Source organism: Megalobrama amblycephala, linkage group LG10 (assembly GCF_018812025.1).
Source record: "Megalobrama amblycephala isolate DHTTF-2021 linkage group LG10, ASM1881202v1, whole genome shotgun sequence".
In the NCBI taxonomy this organism is placed as follows: Eukaryota; Metazoa; Chordata; class Actinopteri; order Cypriniformes; family Xenocyprididae; genus Megalobrama; species Megalobrama amblycephala.
Genome location: NC_063053.1, coordinates 24,954,934 through 24,982,379, shown reverse-complemented (window position 1 = coordinate 24,982,379; position 27,446 = coordinate 24,954,934). Strand labels below are relative to the sequence as shown.

Below are 27,446 nucleotides of genomic sequence, written 5' to 3'. Positions count from 1 at the left end.
TTAGGCAACGAGAGCGGTTCGCTGGTTGCTCCAGTTATGCCATCCCATCGCAATTCCATCAAGGAATTTATTCAGTAAAAGTGTTTCCATCGTAGTTTATGCTCATGTTTCCGTATCAGATACAAAATTTATCCAACAGTTTTTTTATGTGCATTTTTAGAATTTATGCGCATCTTTGCGTTTCCATCCAGCATTTTTTTTTTTTTTTTTCGATATCCCAAAATGCGCATAAAATTACACTGAAAAAAATGTAGAGTAGGATTTACTTGAAAAAAGCTTGGAAACAATTTTCACTCAGAAAAGGCTTGTAGATTTACAAATATTTGCCAAGTAAAAGCCTAAACATAATTATTAGTACCTTTAATTAGAAATGTTTAAGTTAAGTTTACTTGGGAATTCCCAGTAAATTTTATTTTGTTTGTAAATGTTCTAAAATATTTATATAATTAATGTAATATTTGTAAATGTTCTAAAATATGACTTAAGTAATGCTTATAAATGTATTATGATTTATTGCATTTTTTACACACGAGACCATCACTGAAAAAAACAATATGAAAAATTGACTTTTGCACACATATTTAAGTCAATTTTACATATGAAATTAAATAAACTCTACTTAAATAAGTTAAGTAAAATTAACAAAAAAATTAGATAATTTTAACATTGCCAGCATGCTAAAAGGCTGAGTAACTTCTACTTAGTTGAAGTTTTACTCAAACAATACACTTTTAAAGTGTATGCTTTACTTAGAAACACCTAAGAAAATAATACAATAGATATTGTGTAAACATTATATCCATATTTTTGAAGTATAATGTGGCACCTGAACACAGAGACCTCAATACTTGGTACACAATACACAATGACGGTAACATTCGATGGATTGTTTTTTTTTTTAGTGTGAATGTGCCATTTTGAGTAGAAAATGAACTCCAAATGTCACAAAATGGCAAGTTATTAAACATAACCACAAAAGCAATGATAAAACATGTAAAAACAGCTTTAAAAATCGACCTAATTAATTATTCAAGGACCAGTGCATGATGGGAACACCAGTATCAGAAAAGATGAGTAGTTTTACTTAACTTTATATTGTTGATATTTACGCTACAAGCTTAAATTGAGTACTAATATAGAATTTTCTTAGATTTTTTAATTCTTGCCTGAACTAACTTTTTCATGTAAAAATTACATTTGTTTTTTCTGTAGTATTTACTTCACTATAAAATCATTTTTTACAGTGTAGGTGGATGGAAACATAGCTATTGTCACTACAGTAATGTTCAGTGCTTTGAGTTACCAGTGGATTTATGTCTAATTTAAATGGGTCATATTGTAAGCAATCACATTTTATTTATTTGTTCTTTTGATCTATTGTGATGAAAGATTATCACATTATAAAAGCAACTTTTAGAACTCAAAACATCCCCCCAGTCCAAAACGTTTATTTTTTTAAGTTTAGGAAACGCAGCCCAGGTCATTTCAGTTTGAACATATTTCCAAATATGCAGGATTTACAGAAAGGCTATTTAAAAGAAGAAAAAAAGAAAACTTCATTGGACCCTAATGAGGACTAATGAGGACACTAGAAATGACAAACTGCTAGTTTACATGGTTCAACTATATTAATCTATATTACACATTCTCTCGAGGAAATATCACTTATGGCATTTATCCACACATCACTGAAATATCACTCTGGTAATGTTTTTACCATGTTCCTGAGAATTCTGTGTTTCTTGAACCTCATTTAGGAGAATACTATAAGGCCTTGGTTATCTTTAGATGGAATTTCACAAGATTTCATTGTATTTGTAATGATAAATTATTAAAGTTATTGTAAATTACTGTTCAGTTACATTCAAATATCACGTTCATCACATGTTATCACATAAACTAGCTTTCTTTCGTGTTGCATTAATGTATACTGATGAATAACACATTCATATGTAATTCATACTTAAAATGACATATTGCTTTTGTCCCTACTTCCATATCCAGCATCAGTCAAACATGTGATAACGTCATTCAGACATGTGATAATACACAAAGATAAACAAGGCTTTATGCAATCCTCAGAAATGAGGATGCACAGATGAACAGAAACTCAAGAGTGAGAGTACAACTGTGAACTGAAATATTGGTCTATGTGTTTGTCTGGCAGAAAATCCGATGAAATATCTCTGACACAGGTTGTGAACCTTTTTTCTTTTGTTCTTTAAATCCTCTAACAAGACGCTTTGATGTAACTATGCTTTTACACCACCACCAAATCGTCTGGATTTGAGGGCAAAGCCCTCTGTCGTTCTCCTAAATCTGTCCTGAGAGAGACTGGTGTTTGGTATTCTCTGTGCTGTGTGCTGCTTGGTGGAGTTTTTCATAAGATTTGAAATTTAGACACAATTTGTTTTAGTGTTTTATTCATCAACATGGTTGACCCGAATCATTGCATCATCAAAACATGCTGATCCATGCAGTGTTACTCCTCTCTGACCATGTTTACATGCACATACATTTTTTGCCTAATATCAGAATTTGTTCAAATTGTCTGAGCAATAGCCATTTTGGCAAGTGCTCCAACATACGGTCCAGTTGTCAGTTTGAGTCTCGGCTTTGGTTCCTCCTCTCCCTTAACTTCCTATCTGTCCTCCTACTGTCTTATCTAAATAAAGGTAAACAACTTTAAAAGAATTAGTTCATACTCTGGTTACGTAAGCAGTAACTTGATTTCCATAATCCAATTAAGCCAATAAGACAGCTGTCATAGTATCACTCTGAATTCAAAACACGAATGTAATTCTGAATGCTACGAGATAGAGATGTCTCTGAAAATTATAGGACATATTTTTGGGAGTTTTTGCAAACATTAAAGCTAAATTGTGTTATGAATCACCAAACAGAATATTGAATTGTTTATTTGTTTGTTTTTTCAAACAGATTTCACTGCCCCATCTGCAATTGGTCAGACAAACAGATAGTCCCGCCCCAAACTCACGACATTGGTTGAGCTAACGTTGCCATGTTAGACAAAACAAAGCAATGTTTTGATGAGTCACGGTGTTACAATTTTCATGGAAATCAACTTACAAATGGTTTACTTATAGCTGTCACTACACATTAATCTGTAATATGAGAATGTTTAAACATCAGCTAAATTACACATTTCAGCCTTCAAAGAAATGAACATAAATCAATATACAGATGGCTGAAAGCACTGCAAGAATCTCATGACCTACGTTTACAATTCATTGTATTTTTCTGTGCTGTTGTCAAGGACATGAATGAGAATTAATGAGTTGATTAAATTACTGTGAACTGTGATGTAAATTATTGTACTACTAACACTGAATTGAAATCGCAAGAGCAACCTTAAAGGGATAGTTCACCCAAAAATGAAAATGTCATCATTTACTCACCCTAAACAGTTGATGGACCCATTGAATAACATAGTATGGGAAAAAAATACTATGGAAGTAAACTAAATAGTTTGGTTACTGACATCCTGCAAAATATCTTCTTTTGTGTTAGGCAGAAGAAAGAAATTCATACAGGTTTGGAACAACTTGAGGGTGAGTAAATTAAGTGAACTATCCCCAAAGGATGAACCAGAATATACAGCTTAATTGGAAAATGATTTGTATGTAAAAAAATATCGCTGTGGTGAAATATATATCATTACACTCCCCCTTTACTCATCTCTGTATGCGCTATCGTCCTCTCCCACCCGAGTCGTGATATTAGTTCCCAGAGCCTTCCACCGAGGGGTCGGCGCTCCTCAAAGCGGCATTATTGCTTCGGTAAGGATTACAAAAGAGCAGGACAATGGATTTATAGACATTGATTACGCTACTGCCCGGCTACCGCACGGGCAACTCAGAGACAGCGCACGAGGGGAGAGAGGTGTAAACAAAGGCCTAGTCGAGGGCCCCGCAGTTGGACATATTTCCTGCGTCTGACGTTGAAGGAGCGTCACCTTGACTACCAGCCTGTCACCGGCCGCCCTGCAGGGCCGCAGAAGGAACAGCCGTGGCCTGATGCGAGACAACCTGCCTGGACCGCAGGAAAAACAAGTGTCTCAGCTGTATCTTACCCTCAGACAGACTGACACATACATGCATATACACACCACTTCTGCTCCAGTCCCTTCTGGCTGTCTCTGCCCAGTGTTATTGACAGCATGGCTGTGGGTGGGTTGCTGTGCTGTGACAATCAGCCTCAGAAGATCAATTTTTAGCACTTGTCACAACTAAGAAAAGCCAAGTAAATCAGCCTAGCGAAACCAAGAGGCCGAACAATAAGAAAAAAAGGAAGTGACCTCATAACACCCGAGCACCAACGTCCTGAATGATAAATCATGTTGAGTGTGTTGGGCGATATGCAACCCTGTTTCTCTCCTTCCTCACTTCACACCGAACAACAATGGATTCTTAATGAAAATCAGCAGGCAGAACGCGGGAACACAGACGCCGATGCTGATTGCCATCAATTTCCCATTTGCAGTTATGAAGAGAAAAAACGAGCACTGTTTGCATATCTGATTATTGCGTAAATCAGATCTTGATTTTTTTCCTTCTGAAATCCTACAGGAAAATGAGCAAAATGGCAAAACAAGCCAAATGCAGACAAACAAAAGCGGTGGTGTAGGCAAAGTGTAACGAGCCCCTTCAACTTCGAATGTCTGCTGGGTTTCTATCAATTAAGCAGTTTGCCCTCAGCAATCTTCACGCCTTTTAATCGAAAGTTTTTATGGTTTCTTGTCATACAATTTAGTTTTTATAGCCCCTATATTTCTGCTCCACTAGCTGCACCAAACAAAACTGCATATTATTTTCTGAAGAAAATATGAGTGATGCTTGCCTGTCCAAATTTGCCTGTCCACAATGCTAGGGTGTTGTGTTGTTGGTATTATTATGCAGTTGCTATACGTCTACATTAATCCAGATTCGTTTAAAAATGCCGTTTTCATTTCAAAACGCTCTCTGTCCACACTAGCGTTTTCAAGCGTTTTCCAAAAGTTTCACATTTACACTAAAACGTTGGACCAAATTCACCTCATTGCACATGTGTAAAACCTCATAAACAAAATGATACAGATGGAACAGACGTAATAAAGTTCTCATGCTATTTCTCTGGCAGGATCATTTTATTTAGCAAAATATCTCACCATTCACTGATACAGGTCTCGCACCAATATATGTATGGTCTAAAACTCAATTGCCCTCATGTTTTGGCACAGAACAGCGATTGCGAGTTAATGTGTTATCTTTGCAGGACTGTGATATGAAAAGTGTACAAAGAAACATATTTTTAGGGACAGTCAGTACGTTTACACGGACAACATTATTCTGATATCAACCCGATTAACACAATACTCTGATTAAGAAATTTCAATGTAAACAGCAATTTCTGATTACTTTAATCCAGCTAAAGTCATACTTGAAGTAAACACAAATTGAATTAAGACATGGAGTGTAAACAGTCTGTGTAAACGGTCTGTTTTCGAGGATCAAAGACGCCAGAGTAGTGAAAACAACAGGCGTAACCATAGCAAAACGTATGCATTTTTTAAAATGAAAACACACTAGTGTAAACGGGGCCATCATGTCTACACAAAAGACAATAGAACCCATTATAATCAGTGATAATGTCTACAGTGGATGCGCCCACGACAAATTCCCGACAAAAAACAGATTCCCCGTTCTATTTCTGACGTAGTCCAAGTGCTTTGCAACGGTCGGCTTGTTGCGTTCAGTGTAGACAGCTTTTAGCCTTCACATCTGGTGTAGACACGGTGTAAGCCAGAACATAGTCAAAGGATAATTTAAGAAATTAGGCTAAGTGATGAAAAATGCAACTACAATAGCCTGTAACAGACTGTTGCAGTGTTTTTTGTATTGAGCTGTTACTCTGTGTTAAATCCTGTAGTAGGACAGTCATTAACAAAAAGCCACATTTGTGTGGCGGTGTCCGGGTTTTACACTGGATATATTAATAAAGCGGAGTAGTGACACGTAACCTGGCAAGTATCTTTATTCACTAACTTGCAACACAGACCGCCTTGCTAAAACACACATATGTGGAAGATGCGGAATGAATAAAAAATAACTCTAAAAATAAAAGAGGACTTGAATAAGCCCACCTATTGCCGACCACTGGCGTAAAGTGTTCTGAGGTGTTGCTATACTGTTGCTACATGCTTTCTAGGTGATCGCATCCTGGCCCTACTAATGTTTCCAAACAGGTTTCCAAAACACTTCTACTGCTTCTCGTCTGCCATTGGTCTGACAAAACAGATAGCCACGCCCCAAACTCACTCCATTGGTTAAGCTGCTGTTGCTGTGTGCTGGTTAGATTCTCAAACAAACAGCAATGTTTTGAAAGCACCTCAGAGCTACAATGTTTATATTTTTCAGCGAAATCAACCTACAAATGGCTTACTTATAGTTGTCTCTGTAAATTAAACTAAGTTAAAAGCATATTTAAAAAAAAACAAAAAGCTTTGATTTCTGACTCACAGTCGGACGCTTCAGCAGTGATCTAGTTTTGATTTGTTGCTCATGCTATTGTTGCCTTTCTCTGTTAGCTGCGAAGCTTTTGTCACTGCCTGTCTTGAGACTGTATGAATTTTACGAGGTCTCTTTTATACACCCTCATCTCACAGGATGACATATACATGGCATCCTAACTTCTGCTTTGGTAGAACACAGTAGATCAAAGAAGCAGCTTCTCTGTTTCATTTTTACTTTCACATCCTCTCTGTTGTAGACTGTGTTTTTATTAGATTTGCAGTGGCATGTTGGTGTTATTAAGGTAACAAACTCCACAGCATGAGTGGGAGGTGAGACATGCCCCAACTTCCTTCTTTGAACTTCATCATATCCGTAAACACATATATCATATTTCTGGTAAATCATACGTTGTAGCCAAGGGGTCAAGAATTATGTCCCAAATGACGCACCATACACTATGTGCTCTACCGTCAACTTTATACATTTTGTCATCCAACATTGGAGTCTGATAGCCCCTCCCCCTCCATTACATAATTAAAGTGCACGAAGTTTCCAAAGTTCCTTACTTCCTTTTTTCGGTTAATTAAGTGCATCATCTGAATTTTTTTTTTTAAGATTTATTTTTGGTGATTTATTATGATACGACAGTATGTAGATGGGAAGCGAAGTTGGAGAGACAGAGGGGGACGGGATGTTGCTGAGCTGCCCACAAGGCCATCGGTGCCAACACCATCTGAGTATTTGTGCACTGTTTTTTTGTTTTGTTTTTGAATTCTCATTGTGAACACACTACTCACACTATTTATACTACAAATGTCATAGAATAGGTTTGTCTAGTTAGCAAGGTCCTGTTAGCCAATGCTGGTAGATGCCATAACTGCACCACCAGGGAAAGAGCAAAAAGCATCTTTCTCCAATAACAGCCACTCAAAAGTAACAAAAAAAAATACATTTTTGCAGAAGCAACAGGCAAATATAGCAAAAATGTATTATGTAAAAAATGATTTGAACCCTTTCTGCACATTCTTATAGGCCTCCTTGATTGTAGCAGTCAACATTGTACATACAGTATCAGTGCATCTAAAATTTTTCCCTCTCTCTGTCCAGGAGGAACAAAACCGAGGCAAACCCAACTGGGAGCATCTGAATGAGGACCTCCATGTGCTCATCACAGTGGAGGACGCCCAGAACCGGGCTGAGATCAAGCTCAAGCGTGCAGTGGAGGAGGTTAACAAGCTACTCGTGCCTGCGGTGAGTGAAACTGCTCTCCTGCTTACATACTTCCTTTTTCTTCATTCCTGTTGCAAGACTCTTTTGAATATCACTCATAATGCTTATTTAGGCTCTCTGATGTCATATGTGTCAAAATGACAGGAAGTGGGCTTTTAAAGTTCCATGCTAGGTTTTCAAACCATATTCACACAATAAATCGGCCCCTCCAAACATCAGTACAGGTTCTGTTCACAACCTGTGTGTGCGTGAGAGACTTTATGGTGCGTCTCACTGCACTGTTTAAATACTCGTATAATTTGCAGTTTTTCATGCACTATATCATATTCAACTCTCTAAGTGCAAATATCATATAATCACCAGCACTTGCCCTTTAAAACCAATTATCACTGATTGCTTTGCGGTAATTTACTGCACACCAAAACAGAAACGTTCCAGACATCTTCACTCAGTAAATAATGCTGTTTCAATTCACATAATTCATATTTGAAATGAATAAATAATTGTCATTATTGTGACATGCAACAAGCATCCACACTTACCTGTCCACCAGACAAGCTGTTTTAATATTTGTTGTTTTTAATGGAATTTATTATCAAGTGATACCTATAATTTATAGTGAAGAAAAAAAAAAGAAAATATGCTTGAACTTCATTCAGTATTTGTATTGCTTGGGAATGTAACACTCTCAAACTGCTTGAATACACATTTCTCCACAAAAGTAACAATATTTGACATTGATCTTTGACTTGCTTTCAATCTGCTGGTTTTGATTGTACAAATTACTCAAATTACATTTGCTTCACAAAGATGCAGTGCATGCCATGATGAAGATACTGCATCTTGTATCTGAGATATTCTGTGTTCATGTATTAGTAGCATTTCTGTATTAGTAATGTTCTTATATTAGTAACAGTAATGTCATCTATTGAGAATGTGTTAATCTTTGAGTGTACACAGCCCTTTAAACATTTTCCTCTTTCGTTTCCTTTCTTTTTGGTGTCACTTGATGAATGGGAAGTGAAACATTTTCCAAAGCTCTCCTGAAAAACGGGAAGTGCCGGTGTGTTTGAGTAGTCAGTCACTTGGAACATTCTCTAAGAGCTAACCATTGCATCATTGTCATTTAACTCTATATGAAAGGGTTGGAAGAACTGGGTCAAGTCAGCCTGTATGGGCATAAATTAAGGTATTTTAAGGTAGAACAACAGGCAACTGAAATACCCAAGAATACGCACTACTGTAGCTCTGTTTTTAACCCGCCTAGCTTAGCAGCATTTTAAGGCATCATAGACAAACACCCAACCAAAAGATGTTCCATATATATACTTGTATTTAATTAAGCGCTTAAAATAGAGAGTTTGGTTAAATCCAACTGGACTGCTTCACCCACAATTTATGGACATTTTATTAGACAAGGGAACAACTGTTTGGATATATTTATAGACAGAAAACTAATTATTGTTATATAGCTCAACACGTTTAGTCTTATTGTTTGAATCTCATTTTCTTGATTTTCCACGAGTAACATGCTTTACCGTGCCTCAGAGAAAAACACTATTTTGTGAAGTAGCTAACATAGCATAATCAGATGCAGCTTTATTTTTAGTAACAGTAATACAGAATTTTCTCCGTCATACAATATGTTTTAACATTAATTGCATGCCATTTATCAACACAAGCCATCCAGCATTTATTTATATGATATTCTAAAATCGATCTATCTTACTGCAGTGTGTAACGGTGTCTCACAGCAGCCGCCGAGCGAACGCACAGAGTAACGTTATAACGTCACTTTCAACACACTCAAATGTATCTAATATGATAAACAGCGCTGTTTTACCTCACATACACTTGACCGGAAGAATCGGAAGCGGCGACCGTGGCATAATAAAAGCTCCACTGCTCTCGCATTTTATGCACGCTCGTCTCTCATTAGCAATCGCTCCAGCGGCCTCGTTCAGCTCCAAAACCCTGCATCACACTACAGTAATGTTGATAATCTCATCCATGAACATGAGTCCTGTCCCAATTCTTTTCCACCGGCTGTGAGGTGAAGACCACATCTCCCATGATTCCGCGCTCAACCTCTGTGTCATCAAGCTACGCCTTTGTTTTGAATAGGCGACTTCTAGTGGCGAAAAACTACATATTGTGCCTTTAATGTAATCCATTTTTCTTGCGTGTTACTTTAGTATTCGTGTGATGCGTATGAATGACCATAAAGAAAGATGCTGCCTATGTAGAGCATTGCATGTCAATCACTTGGTGTTTAGGAACCTGCCTTAGGTATGTAGTTGGCATACTGTGATGGCAAATAAGCCCTAATGCACCTGATTATTCACAGCACATATTGTATAGTGTATAGATTCCAGAAACGTTCATTGTATTGTTCTCTAACTCTAGTGTTTTAGGATTGTTATGTTAAGTCAAGTCATGTGATGAAGTAATTAAGAAAGGAAGGAAGGAAGCGCATTGATGCCACAGTCATTAGTTAATACAGTATGAACCGTTGTAGACACATTCCGAGGCTCTGCCAGTCTGCTAACAACTACTGCATGACCAGTGAGTCCTGCCTCAGTTATTTCATTAGCCATGGAGCTTTAATGAAGAACACGACTGCTCAGGATTCAGATGCTCACTGCTTATTCTGTCCATGTTGCATTGTTACAAAATCATAGTATCCATAGTTCCTCATTAAATAGTTATCAGTGGAGGACTTCACCGCAAACCATGAGACTGGGCTTTGCTCACAAGTGACGTCATGCATGTGCTTGTGTTATTATAACCAGTCTAGCCTAATCTAACCTAAGGTTTTCTTTTATTTTGCCTGTGATTTAATCTGGTAGTCTACAAATGTTGTACTGGTATGAATTTTTAAGCGTACACTTTAAAAAATGCTGGGTTAAAAACAACACAAACTGGGTTGAAATGGACAAACCCAGCGATTGGGTTGTTTTAACCCAGCGGTTGGGTTAAATGTTTGCCCAACGTGCTGGGCAGTTTTAAGTCAACCATTGTTTAAAAATGACTATAAAATTAACTGAATGCCAAATGACTGGCTTAAAATTAACCCAAAATAGGTTGGAAATTAAAATCATCCACACATAATTACTAGAGGCAACTATAATATTTAAATGGTGAACATTTATTAATAAGCAATTTAATAAATATTTATTGTTTAATTATTATTCATTAAACTTATTAATACATGTTCATTTATTAAACATATTAGTAAATGCTAATTTCCAATATACTTTGGGTTCATTTTAAGCGAGCAATACAGTCATTTTTGAACTAACTACCCAGCAGGTTGGACAAACATTTAACCCAACCGCTGGGTTTGTCCATTTTCAACCCAACTTGGGTTGTTTTTAACCCAGCATTTTTTTAGAGTGTATGATTGTTTCTTGCTCATGTGCTTCCTGTGTACATTATGTGTACCCGTGTATGCACCATTACAATTTTTTTTTGTCATAAATTTTGCTTATGATGTGGCTTCCTTTGCAGTATTTCCTTTGCAGACTATGAGGCCTATAACTGTCTCAGTTATGGTATTTTTGGCCTTAGCTGTGATATAGTGGTTAGTATTTGTGCTTGTGACATTCAAGAGCTACTGGCTCACACCCTGGTTCACGTCCTGATCCCATTCCCCTTCTTGCTCAATGAACTGTTAATTCCAAGCTCATAAAAACTTTAGTTATCACCAAAGTGGTTTACTGGTTTGGAGTTTTTATTTTAAGCCATTTTTGTTTTCAGATGTATTGTCAATCACAGTGTTCTTAAAATGTGACGACTGACAGTGCTAGCTGAAGACTTTCATGTCAGTTTACAGAAAGAAGAGTATATTATGTGGCCACCGGAGGAAAGATTATATGTTATTGCTTCAGTTGGCTGTCATGGCAACTGCCAACACCTTCAATAAGCTCAGTGAGAACAGTCACGCCTCCCCAATCAGTGGACCTACTCTTTGGGTCTCAGTGTGGACACAGACTACAGCTACTACTGTGACATCGACATAACATTTAACCTGATCGTCCATCTAAAAGTAATTCCCTTGTGTGGCAGCTAACCCTCAGACGGCCCACAGAGAGGCCGACCCTTCCTTATCAATCCCAGCCCCGCTAATGCTGTGTATGATGTCCAACAGTACCCTCCCACATCCCAAGGTAAAATCCATTAACACCTATGTGTTTGCCTACAGGGACTCTTCTCAGTCAAATAGATGGAGGGAGGGATTTTTTCCTTTCTGTTTGCACTAAGATAACAGCCACTAGTGTTCTGCTCCAACTTCTGTAAAGATCTTTATAATCCCTGCTGAAATTTGCATACTGATTGATCGCATCTTATGGCATTTGAACTGTAAGCTCTGTTCTCCACATTGGTGTTTGTTGGAAGCGTCCTCTTTAATCGCGTCTAATGTGGACAAGCTCAGAACGATTTACACGCCATTTACACCTGTATTTAGTGTCGCCCATTTGTGATCTGATTGACCAAAATGCATCTTAACACCAGGTGTAAACAGGGCCCCCATATGAAACTATTGTATGACTTCATATATATATATATATATATATATATATATATATATATATATATATATATATATATATATATATATATATATATCAGGCCATTCCCACAGTGAATACAGTCACATTTTAATGCATGTCAGGGGGTCACTTTCTGGACTTTGCGGACTACCTTCCGGAGAAAGCAAGCAACCAAGGCACATTATAGCAGCACACCAGGAGTCGTCAGCTTGGCTTCTCAGAGTCATCTATTTTAAATCATCATCATTATCTACATCACCACCATTGCTCTTATCATCATAATCAGCAGCACTGGCAGTAGTGGCAGCAGTTGGTGTGGTGCATGCAGGAAGCCAATGACCAGCAGGATACTGCTAACACAGTCAAAAGCAATTATCATCAATGGCTTTGTGACAAATATATAGAAGCCTTCGCTTCACAATTGCATCTGATTGTGCTGACTGAGGCAAGGTCTCACCAGACTCCCCTGAGCTCCTCTGTCTCTCATATACAGGAAGGAAAGCTCATTTACATATTACCAGTGGTAACATGCGGCTCTTTTCGCACAATGAAAGTGAATGGTGATGAGGGACTGTCAAACTGAAAAAGAATTGAAGACAAAAAGTACCATAACTGTAGTCCAAATAACATGTACACATTATTCCAAGTCTTTCTGAAGTCACGCAATAGCTTTATGTGAGGAAAATCTTGTCTTGCCATGATACATCTTGATGCACCATATTTAAATATACTAAATGTGAATGTGAACGAGGCCCTGTTTATCAGATCAGATCGATCAGATCACAAGTAGACGAGGGAGACACATTCTTGTTTACACCTGGTGTTTTAATCTCTCTTTTGTCCACTTTCAACCACATCTGTCCTGATTTCTTCGAGGGGAGGGTCTATGCCTGGGTAAATCTATGGGCTTTTTCAGATCTTTCGATCTTAATGGATGAAATGGGCTCATGAAATTTACATATGACTGGAGATGACTGAAAAATACACAGAGAAGCAGCTTTCGTTTCTGCTCTGATTTCTGCAATGCCGAACGCTGTGATTGTGTGTTAGAAATCAGGAATGGTGAGAGAACATTGTGATTGGTACATTTTTCGTCTTCAAACCAAACTTGGGTCTTCAAAGTTTAAATCCTGTCTGGCTAGCGCACTTCTCATAGTGTTTACACATTAGGTCAGTAGACGGAGAGTAGACGGTCTTTTGTGGCTGTTTGAACACATTCGTTCACATGAGCGTCTACACTACGAAAGCAATCGTGTTTAATGCATTTTTGACTTCCAGAGGTAGACTTCCAATTTACACCCCATTTACACCTGTATTTAGTGTCACCCACTTGTGATCCGATCGACCTAAACGCATCTTAACACCAGGTGTAAACGGGGCCTCAGATACGGTGGAGGAAGATCATTAAAAAATGTCCTTTTTTTTCCATATGAAACTATTGTATGACTTCAGAGGATTTGGAATATAGCAAGAAGTTGCATGGATTACCAATGCTGCTTTTTGTCATTTTTGGAGCTTGACCCCCCCGGTCACCATTCACTTTCATTGCATTGAAAAGGGCAGTGTCAACATTCTGCTAAACTTCCAGTGTTGTGTGCTTTTTGCAGAATGACACATCAGAGCTGTTGGCTAATGGGGACCCTGGTTTGAGTCTGACTTGGGTCAAGACCCTCTCCTAGAAAGTAATGGTTTAGTAATGGTAGTAATCTTGTATCTATTTCCTGTCTCCACTCCCTTATCCTACAAAAAAATATATATATAAAATGCTTGGAACGACATATGAGTGAGAAAATGACATAATTACAGAAATGACAGAAATTTTGTCCTATCCTAATGCTATGAGATACAAAAGGAGAATAATATATGAGCTCATAGCCAAAACACTACTTGTTCCCAAGGTCCTGGGCAGTGACACTGGAGCAGTCACTGGTCACTACTGGTCACCATTGTGCCCTTGAGCAGAGAGCTTTACATTACATTGCTTGAGATGGACCTGTCTGTCTGTTTGGTGAGCTGTAAATGGCCAGGATATTGTTACTTCTACATGCAGGAAGGAAGTCCTGTGAATCTACATGAGAGGGGGGTGATCTTTAAGGTAAACATGTACAAATTGCATGTTCCTAAAATATGTGCTACTCAAACTGAAGCTCTTAACCTCCTACATGTCACAGATAATTCATATTCCTGGAAAAGCAGACGTCTTGTGTCACTTCACTGTGAGTATTTTCAGCTCTGCTAATCTGAACTATGACACACAACTTTCAACGCCAAATTACATGCACACCCTGGAGAAAGCTAATTTCAGAAAGCATTTTAGGGCCTTTATTTAGAACATAAGCCGGTAGGCAGCATCTAAACCTGTGGTGAGGTGAAGCGCTTACTGCTATCTGTTATAGCTCTTAACGTTCTCACTCTGTTTCCCCACCCTGTGTTAGTGGTAGCTAGGCCTAAATGGTCATTGCTGAAGGGACTACTTTAATTAAAGTCCTGTCTGTCAGCCGCCCCTCCGTGGCTCCCAGCCTGAAGCCATGACAGATAGAGGCAGCTCTAATTGTCAGGGCTGGAGATAAAGTGAAATTTGAAATTGGGTGTGGAAGGACTACTACCACACAATGCACACACACATACACCTCCCCTTTTTGGCCCATGTGGTTGTCCAGCTGTGGTGTTGGAGAGGAGGGGAAGTTAAGTTAACAGTGAGGGCCAGCAGGGACCGAAGTACCTTAACCCCGTCCTACCCATCACGGCTCACCCTGTCAATCAAGACTTCCTTCCTGGGCTGAGATACTGTAGTTCCGGCTTGTACCTGAATCCCAACGTTTTTGGTCTTTGAGCTTTTATGGGAGTATGATTTTTGTATGTTTTGTTGTGGTTGCTTTAGGGGTGTCCAAACCTGCTTGTGGACAGCCACCTTCCCACAGAGTTTAGCTCCAACCTGGAAACATCCAGTAATCCTGTAGACTTTGATTAGCTGGTTCAGTTGTGTTTGATTAGATTTAAACTCTACAGGAATGTGGCTGTCCAGGAGCAGGACTGGACACCCCTAGTTAAGAGATTGCAGATTTAAACAAACCCCTATCCCTAAGTATTAAACTTTGGTTTGTAATCCATCCCATGAAAAATACCTCAAGTCATGTGACTTGTTCACTCTTCACTTTTCAGGACTCGTGCGGCACGCTTGAAATAGACCTTATATATATGGATGCTGTGATTGGCGTTGTATTCCTATAGGTAGACGTGGATCAGCTGAGAGTCAGCTGATGCAAGCTTGACTAATGTGACCTGCCAGAACTAACGCTACGCTTGATCTAAAAAAAAAAAAATAAAAAAAAATCCAGAATATCATACAGACATCAGGGTGGACTCTACTGACAAGGCCTGTAAGCAACATAGAAATCAACCAGAAACTAAGCAGAACACCCTAGAAACTACCTAGAATTTTGGAAACTGCCCTCAACATTCTTGCATCATGCCAGCAACTTTCTTTAACATGCAAACACCACTCACATTGCCTTATTAGCAGAAAATGTAAAAATCAAGTCATCAGACTTTTTGGATCTCGTTCTCGTGCCTGTTCTTTATCCTTCATACATATTCACACAATGCCAAAGCTTTGAGATTCTCAAACTCCTCTCGCCTAACTCACCCGCTGGCACACGTGCTCACGATGGGATTGTGAGCTCCACAGATTGTGAGCGACTGCTAGGAGAAGCGTTTAAGAGCCGATATCTAGGCGGGGTATGCACAAGTTCTGTTTGGGGATTCCCGTGACGTGCTCAGCGAGCGTTAGTCACACATAAACGAATCTCTGCCTGCAAGATTGCACATGGTCACCTTCACATCTTTGTAAGAATTCCTGAGTGGATGTAGAAGCAAAGGCGCTTTATGGGTGAGCAGAGCCAATGTTGCTGTTTGTGGCGGTGTTTTTTTAGGAAGGCAGGAGAATGAAGGGCCCAGTGGTTTGTGGGAGGTTCCATCTGTTCCCTTCATGGCACAATAGGCTCCCTCTTGCATGACATGTTTTTCTGCCTCTCGCTGTTTCTCTGAGTGCTCAGCACTGGCGACAGAGAGAGAGATGTTGAATAGAGGCCATGTCTCTCTTCGCAGAAATAAGTGCGTGTTGCCGGCAAATCTCTTCATTTGTGTGCGTGCGCATTCAGATCTATCGAGAAATGACTGCACATTTTTCCATATCTTTGTCTCTGCAGGTGCACATACTGCTTCCTTTTGTCCAAAGGTCTCCTTTCCATCAGTAATGTGACTTTGTATATGTCGACGGGTGTAACTCTGTGTGTGGCTACGGTGTACGTGTGAACGGCAGGGACTGCTCTGTGGTCACATGATTGAGTAGTCATCCATGTCTTTGAGGCTGAGAGAGCATCAAAAGGCTCTTTGTTTACAACTGGAGTGTGGAAATCCTGAGCGGGCTCTTTGGCCCTACAGGGTTGGATAATGCTCCCAGTGGGGCTCTCTCCCCTTCCCCTCCAGTCCAGCATCTTTTCTCTCCCTCTCATTCTGGTCTGTTATCTCTATGTGTGTCCCTCCCTCAGTCTCTCATGATGTTATTGAGTAACACTTTGTTTTGGAGCTAGTGTTGGTACAGTTCGGTTGCACAGGGAATAAAGGCTAGTTGGGGTTCACGGGGCAGAGAGTGCATTGCCGTGGCAACTGTTTGAGAGGCCCCATCCTCAAAGGAGAGCACCGGGTCATGTGACTGTACTACAGAGGGGCTTAAATCATTCACCCACCTCCACTGCTTTCAGATTTTCAGCTACTTTAAATAACAATCTCGCTCATACATGAGACCAGATGGAATCTGCAGACTTTTTCACATCTTCTGCAAAAAAATTGGAGGGGAAATATGTGGAATTACACTGAATTGATTTAAATGGGTTAAATGTTTAAAAGAAAATGCCATTTAAAAGTTTTTGTTTGTTTGTTTATTTGCACGTCCTGGCCAACCACACAGAGCAACACTGACACAGACAATGCCATGAGTTTTAAAAGGGACTCTTTGTCCAGTTAATTGCAGATGGGAGAAGTGTATTAACCTGTTTGATGACACTAGTGGCCCTGAAATTACACACATCACCTTTAATAAATGAACATGCAAGAGCCATATTTGTTCTCTTGGTAGCACTTTATTTCAGGGTCTTTTAACTAGTTGCTTATTAGCATGCTTATTACTAGAATATTGGCTGTTTATTAGTACTCATTAAGCACATAATAATGCCTTATTCTACATGACCTTATTCTACATTCTTAATCCTACCTGATACCTAAACTTAACAACTACCTTAATAACTATTAAAGGATTAGTTCACTTCAGAATTACAATTTCCTGATAATTTACTCACCTCCATGTCATCCAAGATGTTCATGTCTTTCTTTCTTCAGTCGAAAAGAAATTAAGGTTTTTAAGGAAAACATTCCAGGATTTTTCTCCATATAGTGGACTTCACTGGGGGTCCAAATGTCAGTTTCAGTGCAGCTTCAAAGAACTCTACACGATCCCAGATGAGGAATAAGAGTCTTATCTAGAGAAATGATCTGTAATTTTCTTAAAAAATTTTTTTTTAAAAAGTATATACCTTTTAACCACAAATGCTCATTTTGCACTGCTCTGTGATGCGCCACGCATTACGTAATCACATTGGAAAGGTCACGCGTGACGTAGGCGAAAGTAGAGATCCAGTGTCTACAAAACGAACGTGCAAAGACTAAGTCACCGATCTTTTAATAAGCAGTAAATTAGGAGTTTAATTAGGGATGGATGATTAATCGAAAAGTAATCGAAACCGAAATTCAGAACCTCTAACCGACGTAATTTTCCCATGTCGGTTATTTCGGGTTTTTAATCCTGTTAATACTTCCCACTTTAAAACATACTACCGCGTGTGTATCCACGTGACTCTTCCCCGTCCAGTCAACAGTAGCTTAGAAACTCAAAAGTTATTTTAGCATATATTTTCTACTTTTAAAGTAGCTATTTACAACCCACAGCTTCACAATCAATAGAGAGACGGTATGACTAATTCACACACGCAATCGCTCTCATTACGTACTGGTACTGTGCTAATTTATCTTTATCTGGTTTACAACGAGCAGAAATCTGTAAGAAATGTTACGAATCATAGATAAAATAACTGCTGATAGTGAGCTGTTATGTCAGATCACTCTTTCAATAGGAAAAAATACCCCACGTTTAATAGTCAATCATATTTACAGTACAAACCTTGTAAGTGAACTATGAAGGCAAAAAAACAAACAAACAAAAACAAACAAACAAACAAAATAATCGTTCATTAATCGCAATCGAGGTAAAATGTTCAATTAATCGAGGTTTTGATTTTAGGTCATAATCGTCCAGCCCTAAGTTTAATACTAAAGTATTATTACTTCATACTAAAGTATTACGTTCTCTTTTATGAATGACAGATGTTCCTGTGAATTCTGCAGCAAGAAAAAGGGGGTTGTTTAACTCCAGCCCTAAAAACTTGCTGGTCTCGAACAGAGCCAGGGAGCCGGGGGCGGAGAAATACTGGTGCCGTCTCGTTGAGCAATGTAATAATGTTTCATTACATTGCCCTTTACATCTAAATATATAAAACTACGCGCACGACAGAGACCCAGCATGCGAGACAGCAAGTGAATCAACGGTTTTAGTTTCAGTTTATCTCTGAAAAGGACAGATGAGAGTACTGGCTGTTTATGCGAGCTGCCGGTTCGCTAGAATCACTCCCGGTACTGCGAACAGCAAAACAAAAGCGCCGCACCTCCTGCACAAACACCGGGACACGCAATGTTTTTTAGACTGGTTATGGGCAGGTAAACAACACATAGTAGCATTATGTCACTGTTCATTTCTCAAGTCTGTGGAAAGTCTGTCTGAGAACAGGCTCTCGCTCCAGAACACGAACCATTCTGGTGGAGAATGGGTGCACCCACTTATTTATACTCAAATCACCTTGTCCCTCTCTCTGCTACCTCTCTCTCCCTTCCCAGGAATGAGAGCGTAATCCCTGAGTAAATAGAGGGATAGAGTAAAGATGCAGACTCCATGGCCGTTCCGAAATCTATGCAGCTTCTCTGCTCCGCCGAGCTCCAATAGAACAGCTGCCTCCCTCGGGCACCACGGAAACGAAATGTCACGAGCGAAATAAAGGCTCCCGTTCTGAACGTGTACCTTCTGTCAGCAAACGCCACTTTCCCCAACACTGCACTTAGTCTTTAATGCACTGCTTGACTTTGCCAACGCTGGGTGGCCTTTTCTTCTGAGAAAACGCTGAAATCATTTGCGTGTTGTCATCTCCGGAGCCTTTTCCTTTCAATCTCTGGCTTCCCTTCACTGCTACAAGGGAAAAGAATGAATATGATACAATATGATTGTTGATCGTGAAAGGGTATGTGAAAGATTGGCCTTTATAATTCTCTGGTTTGATTCTTAAGAATGCCTTGAGGCCAATGCCAACAGAGACCAAAGAAAAAAAATGATTCAAATGAAGACATGTTGAAGATTTTGAATATGATTTGGAGCGTTTGGAAATATTAAGCCTAGTGAGACATTTATTTTACAGCTCTATACTGTGTCAACAAATGCCTCGATCGTATTTATTCTAAGCTGGAGACATTGCTCTCAATCTTATTGCTTTCTAAGAGAACCAAATATGACATTAACTCTTTCCCCGCCAGCGTTTTTGATAATTTTAACATTTTAATTTTCATGGCCCCCCGAATATTCTTTTGTATGAATATCTGAACATGCAATATATCAAAAAAAGAACAGAGCCTCTGCTTTTAAACAAAACAAATTTGTTTTATTCTAGCTTCATGCATTGCTTTTTATCAATCCTTTTTATTAAGTTTCATTAAAAAAGCAACATTTTGAGAAAATCGCATTTTTGTCAAAGACTATGCTTGGATAGGATTCAGAACAATGATCAAAACATAGATGAGAGTCCTATACCTCTTCCTGGGTCGACATTTCATTCTGTAAACTTTTGATTTATATGCTGTTTAATGTTGATGAACGCGTTATTTTACAAATGCATCTGCTTACATATGCTTACATATTGCATGTTTCTGCTTCTTGATCCTGAGATTCAGTCCACTTTCAGAAGATGCATAATAGCACCCCCTACAGTATAACAGTGAAAACAAAAAAAGCTGGACAATTACGTCAACTGGGAACTCTACAGGAACTCAGTTATGATTTTTCTCAACATGTCCCTTATGCCTGGTTCAGACTACATGATTTTAACCCGATTTTGCCACAATCTGACTGATGTAGGGGGGCCTCGTGGGGATTCATAACAGACTGTCCTCCCCAAAAAAATGTCCCTATAGGTCATTTTTCAAGCACCTTATTACGACCGTTTTAAAGTCATGCGCCCTCTAGCTGGTGAAGAATAATGACAGTGTTACGTCTGTCATCATGAAATGAAGAATGACTGTCGTTACCAATCAAAATGAGTGTTCATTTAAATGCAATGTGTGGACTTTTTACACCATTTGTCCTATTTCCATTTAGCAAAACTCTTTTTTTTTTTATTAACGACTACACCCACCCCACCCCTAAACCTCCCCTTAGTGATTTATAGTGCATATACACTTTATGAGCACATGCGTTCCCTGGGATCGAACCCACAATCGCATGATCACATGATTGCATATTGTTATATATTGCACTGCTCTGCCAGTCGAGCTACGCGAAACCCGAAATATGGCGCAGATAAAAGGGAACAATGCATTAAAATGAAAGTGTCCTGTTGTCGATAGGGGCGCAACTTTAGTAAACGCTCCTATGGGTTGTATTTCAGGGAAGTGACAAACGACCTACATAGGCGTATTGGTTGGAGAACAAGTTGATTCATAAACGACAATGGGCGTCGGGACGCAAGATTCGATCGTCTCAGCTCGTGTCATAGTGGACGACAACCAATGCTTCACGACGTCACAACAGAACGACTACCCTGTTTAATTTTTTTTCAGTCGTCCACGGCGAGTTCTGTCACATGTGTGACACTGGCCAATAGGAGTACAGAAGCGCCTTCCTGCATGCTTTTAAACATGCTGAAACGAAAGAGAGACAATGATATCATTTTTGCTTGGAGGAATTTTAAAATGGAGGAAATGTTTGTGGAGCTAAGGCAACAATACTCCTGCGTTTATGATGTTTCCTCGAGGGACTACCACGACAGAGTGAAAGATAAGGGGAGATCGAGCCTTTTCAATAGCGGCACCAAAACTCTGGAACAGTTTGCCCACGGATATTAGAACTGCCTCAACTCTGTCCATTTTTAAATCTAAGTTAAAAACTGTTTTATTCGATCTGTCCTATTCTATATGACGGGTGATGTTGATGTCCTGTTTCAGTGTTCTGTCGTTTATTTTGTGATTCTGTCGTTTTTATTTTGTACAGCACATTGGTCAACAGCAGTTGTGTTTAATTGTGCTTTATAAATAAATTGAAATTGAAATTGAAATTGATAAAGTAAAGATAAATTAAACATATGTTACTTCAGTTCTCTGTGGAGGAAATCCAAATGTCCATGCAATCTAGATATGTGTCCACATTTGGGCTTTTCTGATGACAAGAAAGAACAAAACACGCTGCTAGCCATTGTTTGTTTACGCTCACGGCTCCTCCTGTCAGTCGACAGTCCCGCCTCCTTCATGACTGCACTACACGTAGTAACATGTAGTATGACATGTCTGTAGATTATAGGAGTCAAAATCATATAATCTGACACAGTGACTAATATTGTGTAGTCTGAACCCGGCATTATCAAGTTGTTCAAGTTGGTTTATTACTCCTGCAGAATACCAGATCGTTAGTCGGTGGTTCTGATTGAGCTTAACAATGCTCTTCATTCAGACGAGAAGATCCTTCTTCTCATGCCGATGTTTAGAATTTGCATGCAGCCTGAAGATGAATAATACAAGAACACATGCATTTTTAAAGGCCAAAATTACTCAAATCTGTTTTTCAGACAGTCTGGGACAGACGCAGATGCTCTGTGGGAGCTGCTCTGCTGGAGGATGAGAAAATTCTGTGTGATGTTGAGGAGCACTTTCACTCGATCTCTCTTTCTGACGCTTTTTTTTTTAATTCCCCCGTCATGTTTTTGACTTTGTGACCAGCCTTTTTGTTGCAGTCCTCATTTTTTCACATGTTGTGAGAGATCAAAGCTGCCTTTTATATGAATAGAGATAAGAGGGTTGTATTGTTATGGAGAGATGGCTAGTCGCAGGGTTACCGGGTAAGAATGTGTGTTTTGGAGAAGGAAAGAAAGTTTGTGTGTGTGTACTAAACAATCAAAGTTTCACAACCATAAAGTGAGTCTTGGTGAGCTCTCTCTCTCTCTTTCTCAGTCTCTGTGTGCCGTCTCCTCAGTTCAAAGCCAGTTTGATGTATGAGACTTCCTCCTCCTCCTAATTGCACCTCTTTAATTCCAATGAGGAGGATGCCTACGCTCTGACAGCTAATCACTGACACGGCCCGCTTTACTCGGCAGTTGGGTGTACTTGTCTGGAAACTTCATGTCTGTTTCAACTGCGTGTGTTTGTGTTTAGACACGTGTGCATACATGTGCGCTGCCTTGCATTGTTTGCGCTAGAATCTCAGCCTCTCGCTGTTCTAAACTGGCAGGCACAACAGCTGGTAAGACACCGTAACGTTTCAGGCATCTGCTCTAATGTACTCAGGTAATATCTGGCTCGCCATTAAGGCGACTTAAGTGGTTTGTTTTCTCTGATAAGTGTGCAATAAAAAGATTTCAATATGATCTGAAATATTTCTCATCGTATTCTTCCAAGACCAAATTATCTGAGCTATGCCACGGCATTAATGTAATATAAAATCTAAATTGATCCTATTTATTTCCTTTAGGCAAATTCCTGTTATTGTTGTATGCAACTCGTGGGTACACATAATTTCTAATTTAAACATTTGTCTTTGGAATCTTTTATCAAAGCAAATGTTCTTTTCGGCTCATGTGACAAATCCCTCTTACTTATCAGCCCCTCCCCTCCCCGATTCTGCGTATCGATTCTGATTCTTATAGATTCCAATAGAGGGTATGCACGTGACATCATCATCGGCTGTTGTGACTGCCGTTACGCCCATTGAGTGGCAAAAAGACTGAGTGGCAGCATTAGTTTTCAATGCATCGATGCAAAATCCTCATCTGTTCTGTGCCCATAAACAAATGCATCGATGCAATTCACAGAAACAACTGGACTGACAGCGAAACTTGGATTTGCAGTTATCATTTTGTGTCAAACTGTTGGATTTTGGGGTAAAATGACAACTCATTTTAATGAGATGACAAAATGACAACTAAATATTTATATTCTGCATAAATAGGTTTTTTTAAATAAACCCTGACAAAAACTATACAGGTTTTAGGGCTGGACAATATGACGATATATATAACATTGACATAAGTGATTACGCGGATTTAAACCTACCGATATTGTATTTATATAAAGCGTTCACAGGCAGATTTGCTTTATGTTTTTCCCCGGCATTCAAATCAGGCCCATATAAATGTAAGGAAACACAATTTCTGGCTGCATGTCAATTTCCATGGATTAGGTTTCTTTGACAAGTTGTCAGGAACACTTTCGAGCCCAAACTTTAGCGTAATAGTTTGTTTTACTCGCGTTTTTGCAGTTTCACCCCCATGTACGGAAGAGGATTAGGGCCAAGCAATAATAAAAAAATTGTTGAGAATAAACTCATTAAATTACGAGAAAAATGTCGTTAAATTTCGAGAAAAAAGTCGAGATAAAATGTTGAAAATAAAGTCATTAAATTACGAGAAAAAAGTCGTTAAATTACGAGAACAAATTCGTTAAATTATGAGAAAAAACTCGTTAAATTTCGAGAAAAAAGTCGAGATAAAATATTGAGAATAAAGTCAATTTGATAATGAGTTTATTCTCAACATTTTATCTCGACTTTTTTCTCGAAATTTAATGAGTTTGTTTCTCATAATTTAACGAGTTTATTCTCAACATTTTATCTCAAATTTTTTCTTGAAATTTAATGACATTTTTCTCATAATTTAACGAATTTGATCTCGTAATTTAACGACTTTTTTCTCGTAATTTAATGAGTTTATTCTCAACATTTTATTTCAACTTTTTTCTTGAAATTTAACGAGTTTTTTCTCGAAATTTAACAACTTTAATCTCGAGACGGTTTTATTTTTTTATTATTGCTTGGCCCTAATTCTTTTCCATACCCATGTCATCCAAGATGTTCATGTCTTTCTTTCGTCAGTCGAAAAAAAATGTAAGGTTTTTGATGAAAACATTCCAGGATTTTTCTCCTTATAGTGGACTTCAATGGCCTCCAAACGGTTGAAGGTCAAAATTACAGTTTCAGTGCAGCTTCAAAGGGCTTTAAACGATACCAGACGAGGAATGAGGGTCTTTTCTAGAGAAACGATGTTTAAACTTTATACAAACTTTAAACACAAATTAACGCCTTGCACGTGCTTCTGCTTTCCGTATTCTTCAAAAAGCTTACGCTGTATGTCCTACGCCTTCCCTATTCTACTTGCGAAAAAAAACGAAACTGGCACCGCGTTCGTTCCGTAAATAGAATAGGGAAGGCATAGGAGATACAGCGTAAGAGTTTTGAGGAATATGTAGAATATGGTATAAGTAGAATATCATTTAAAGCCTTTTGAAGCTGCACTGAATCTGTAATTTTGACCTTCAACCGTCTGGAGGCCATTGAAGTCCACTATAAGGAGAAAAATCCTGGAATGTTTTCATCAAAAACCTTAATTTCTTTTCAACTGTAGAAAGAAAGACATGAACATCTTGGATGACATGGGGGTGAGTAAATTATCAGGAAAATTTTATTTAAAAGTGAACTAATCCTTTAATTTAGTTTTACATGACATGCTCTACCCTCTTGTTGACCCTTAGAATTAAACTGATAATTTTTGCTACTGTAAAGGTGAATTATATGTGCATTAATGTGCTTATAGTTGACATCAATACTGTGATGTTTTTTTTATCTGATTTTTACGGCTTCAGTAGAAGGTATAATGGAATTAGTAGGGAGTTTTGCATTATCAACATATATCAAGTATATATCATATCAAGTATCCTTGCATAGTGCTTTAAACTCTTTTATTTCATTTTGTTTAAAATGAAAATCATTTTCTCCAAGTGTTCTCTCGTAAGTGTAACTTGCCCTTTCACTGTCCTTCACAGTCCAGTAAACGACAGAAATGTTTAGCTTGATTTCATGTTTGTTTTCCCAGGCAAGACTGGTTGATTAAAATGACAAATTATAAATAAGAGTTTTAAATATTAGAGCTATTATTACACTTGTTTGAGGAGCGCATCACATTACCTGTCATCTTGTACCTTTATTAACTTTCAAATCATGCGAACAGGATTGAAGTGAATTAACATTCGGATTTGTCTATTGAATTGAGTCTATCGAGTCTAGCAGACTGCACGACTGTGTGTGAACACTGTCTTCTAATACTCCTTATACATCATGTCTGCTTAGTGTGTTACTGTTTGTTTATGGGCACAGAACAGATGAGGATTTTATTCGACAGAGCCTGCATTTGTATGCGCACATAAGCAGAGTTTTGGCACCAGGGACACTTGCACTACTTCCCTCTCTCAATGCCAATTATCATAAAACCTCATGTGCAGTAAACTGTCTTAAGACTGTAAGCTTTTCGCTCTCCCACAGGTTTGCAGCTGAACTGATGCATGTTCACATACTGCCTCTCTAAACGCACAAGTGTACATATACAGGCCTATCTCTCTTCCTCTCTCTCTCTCTCTCTCTCTCTCTCTCTCTCTCTCTCTCTCTCTCTCTCAGGCCATTGTGACCCTGAGTACTTTCCCTCACATCCAGGAAAAGGCTACTTCCCTGCCTCTTACCGAAATAACCTGTAGTCTAATTTTAACCTGCGGGTTTTCAGACAAAGAATAGAGCTCGTGATCTTAGCACTCATTTACGTGGCTAAATTTACCCTGCAGTTTTAGTGGAGGTTGCAAATGTCAATTAAGCATAACTGATCTATTCACAGTGAAAAAAATACCATAGTATTACCATGTGTTTTTTGTTTGTTTGTTTGTTTTTTTGACCGTGTACCATGGTAGTACTGTAGTGTTTTTTGTTTGTTTGTTTGTTTGTTTGTTTGTTTTTCCTGATGAAAAGGAACTGTGGAAATACCTGTACCATCAAATGGTAATACTATGGTACACTGATATAAACTACAAACCCGATTCCAAAAAAGTTGGGACACTGTACAAATTGTGAATAAAAAAGGAATGCAATAATTTACAAATCTCATAAACTTATATTTTATTCACAATAGAATATAGATAACATATCAAATGTTGAAAGTGAGACATTTTGAAATGTCATGCCAAATATTGGCTCATTTTGGATTTCATGAGAGCTACATATTCCAAAAAAGTTGGGACAGGTAGCAATAAGAGGCTGGAAAAGTTAAATGTACATATAAGGAACAGCTGGTGGACCAATTTGCAACTTATTAGGTCAATTGGCAACATGATTGGGTATAAAAAGAGCCTCTCAGAGTGGCAGTGTCTCTCAGAAGTCAAGATGGGCAGAGGATCACCAATTCCCCCAATGCTGTGACGAAAAATAGTGGAGCAATATATGAAAGGAGTTTCTCCAAGAAAAAGTGCAAAGAGTTTGAAGTTATCATCATCTACAGTGCATAATATCATCCAAAGATTCAGAGAATCTGGAACAATCTCTGTGCGTAAGGGTCAAGGCCGGAAAACCATACTGGATGCCCATGATCTTCGGGCCCTTAGACAGCACTGCATCACATACAGGAATGCTACTGTAATGGAAATCATGGGCTCAGGAATACTTCCAGAAAACATTGTCGGTGAACACAATCCACCGTGCCATTCGCTGTTGCCGGCTAAAACTCTATAGGTCAAATAAGAAGCCATATCTAAACATGATCCAGAAGCGCAGGCGTTTTCTCTAGGCCAAGGCTCATTTAAAATGGACTGTGGCAAAGTGGAAAACTGTTCTGTGGTCAGACGGATCAAAATTTGAAGTTCTTTTTGGAAAACTGGGACGCCATGTCATCCGGACTAAAGAGGACAAGGACAACCCAAG

General features: G+C 38.7%; 1 pseudogene; it reads left to right on the top strand.

Moving 5' to 3' along the window:
- Positions 1 to 27,446, top strand: part of LOC125277210 — a 129,408-nt pseudogene that overhangs the window by 80,178 nt on the left and 21,784 nt on the right.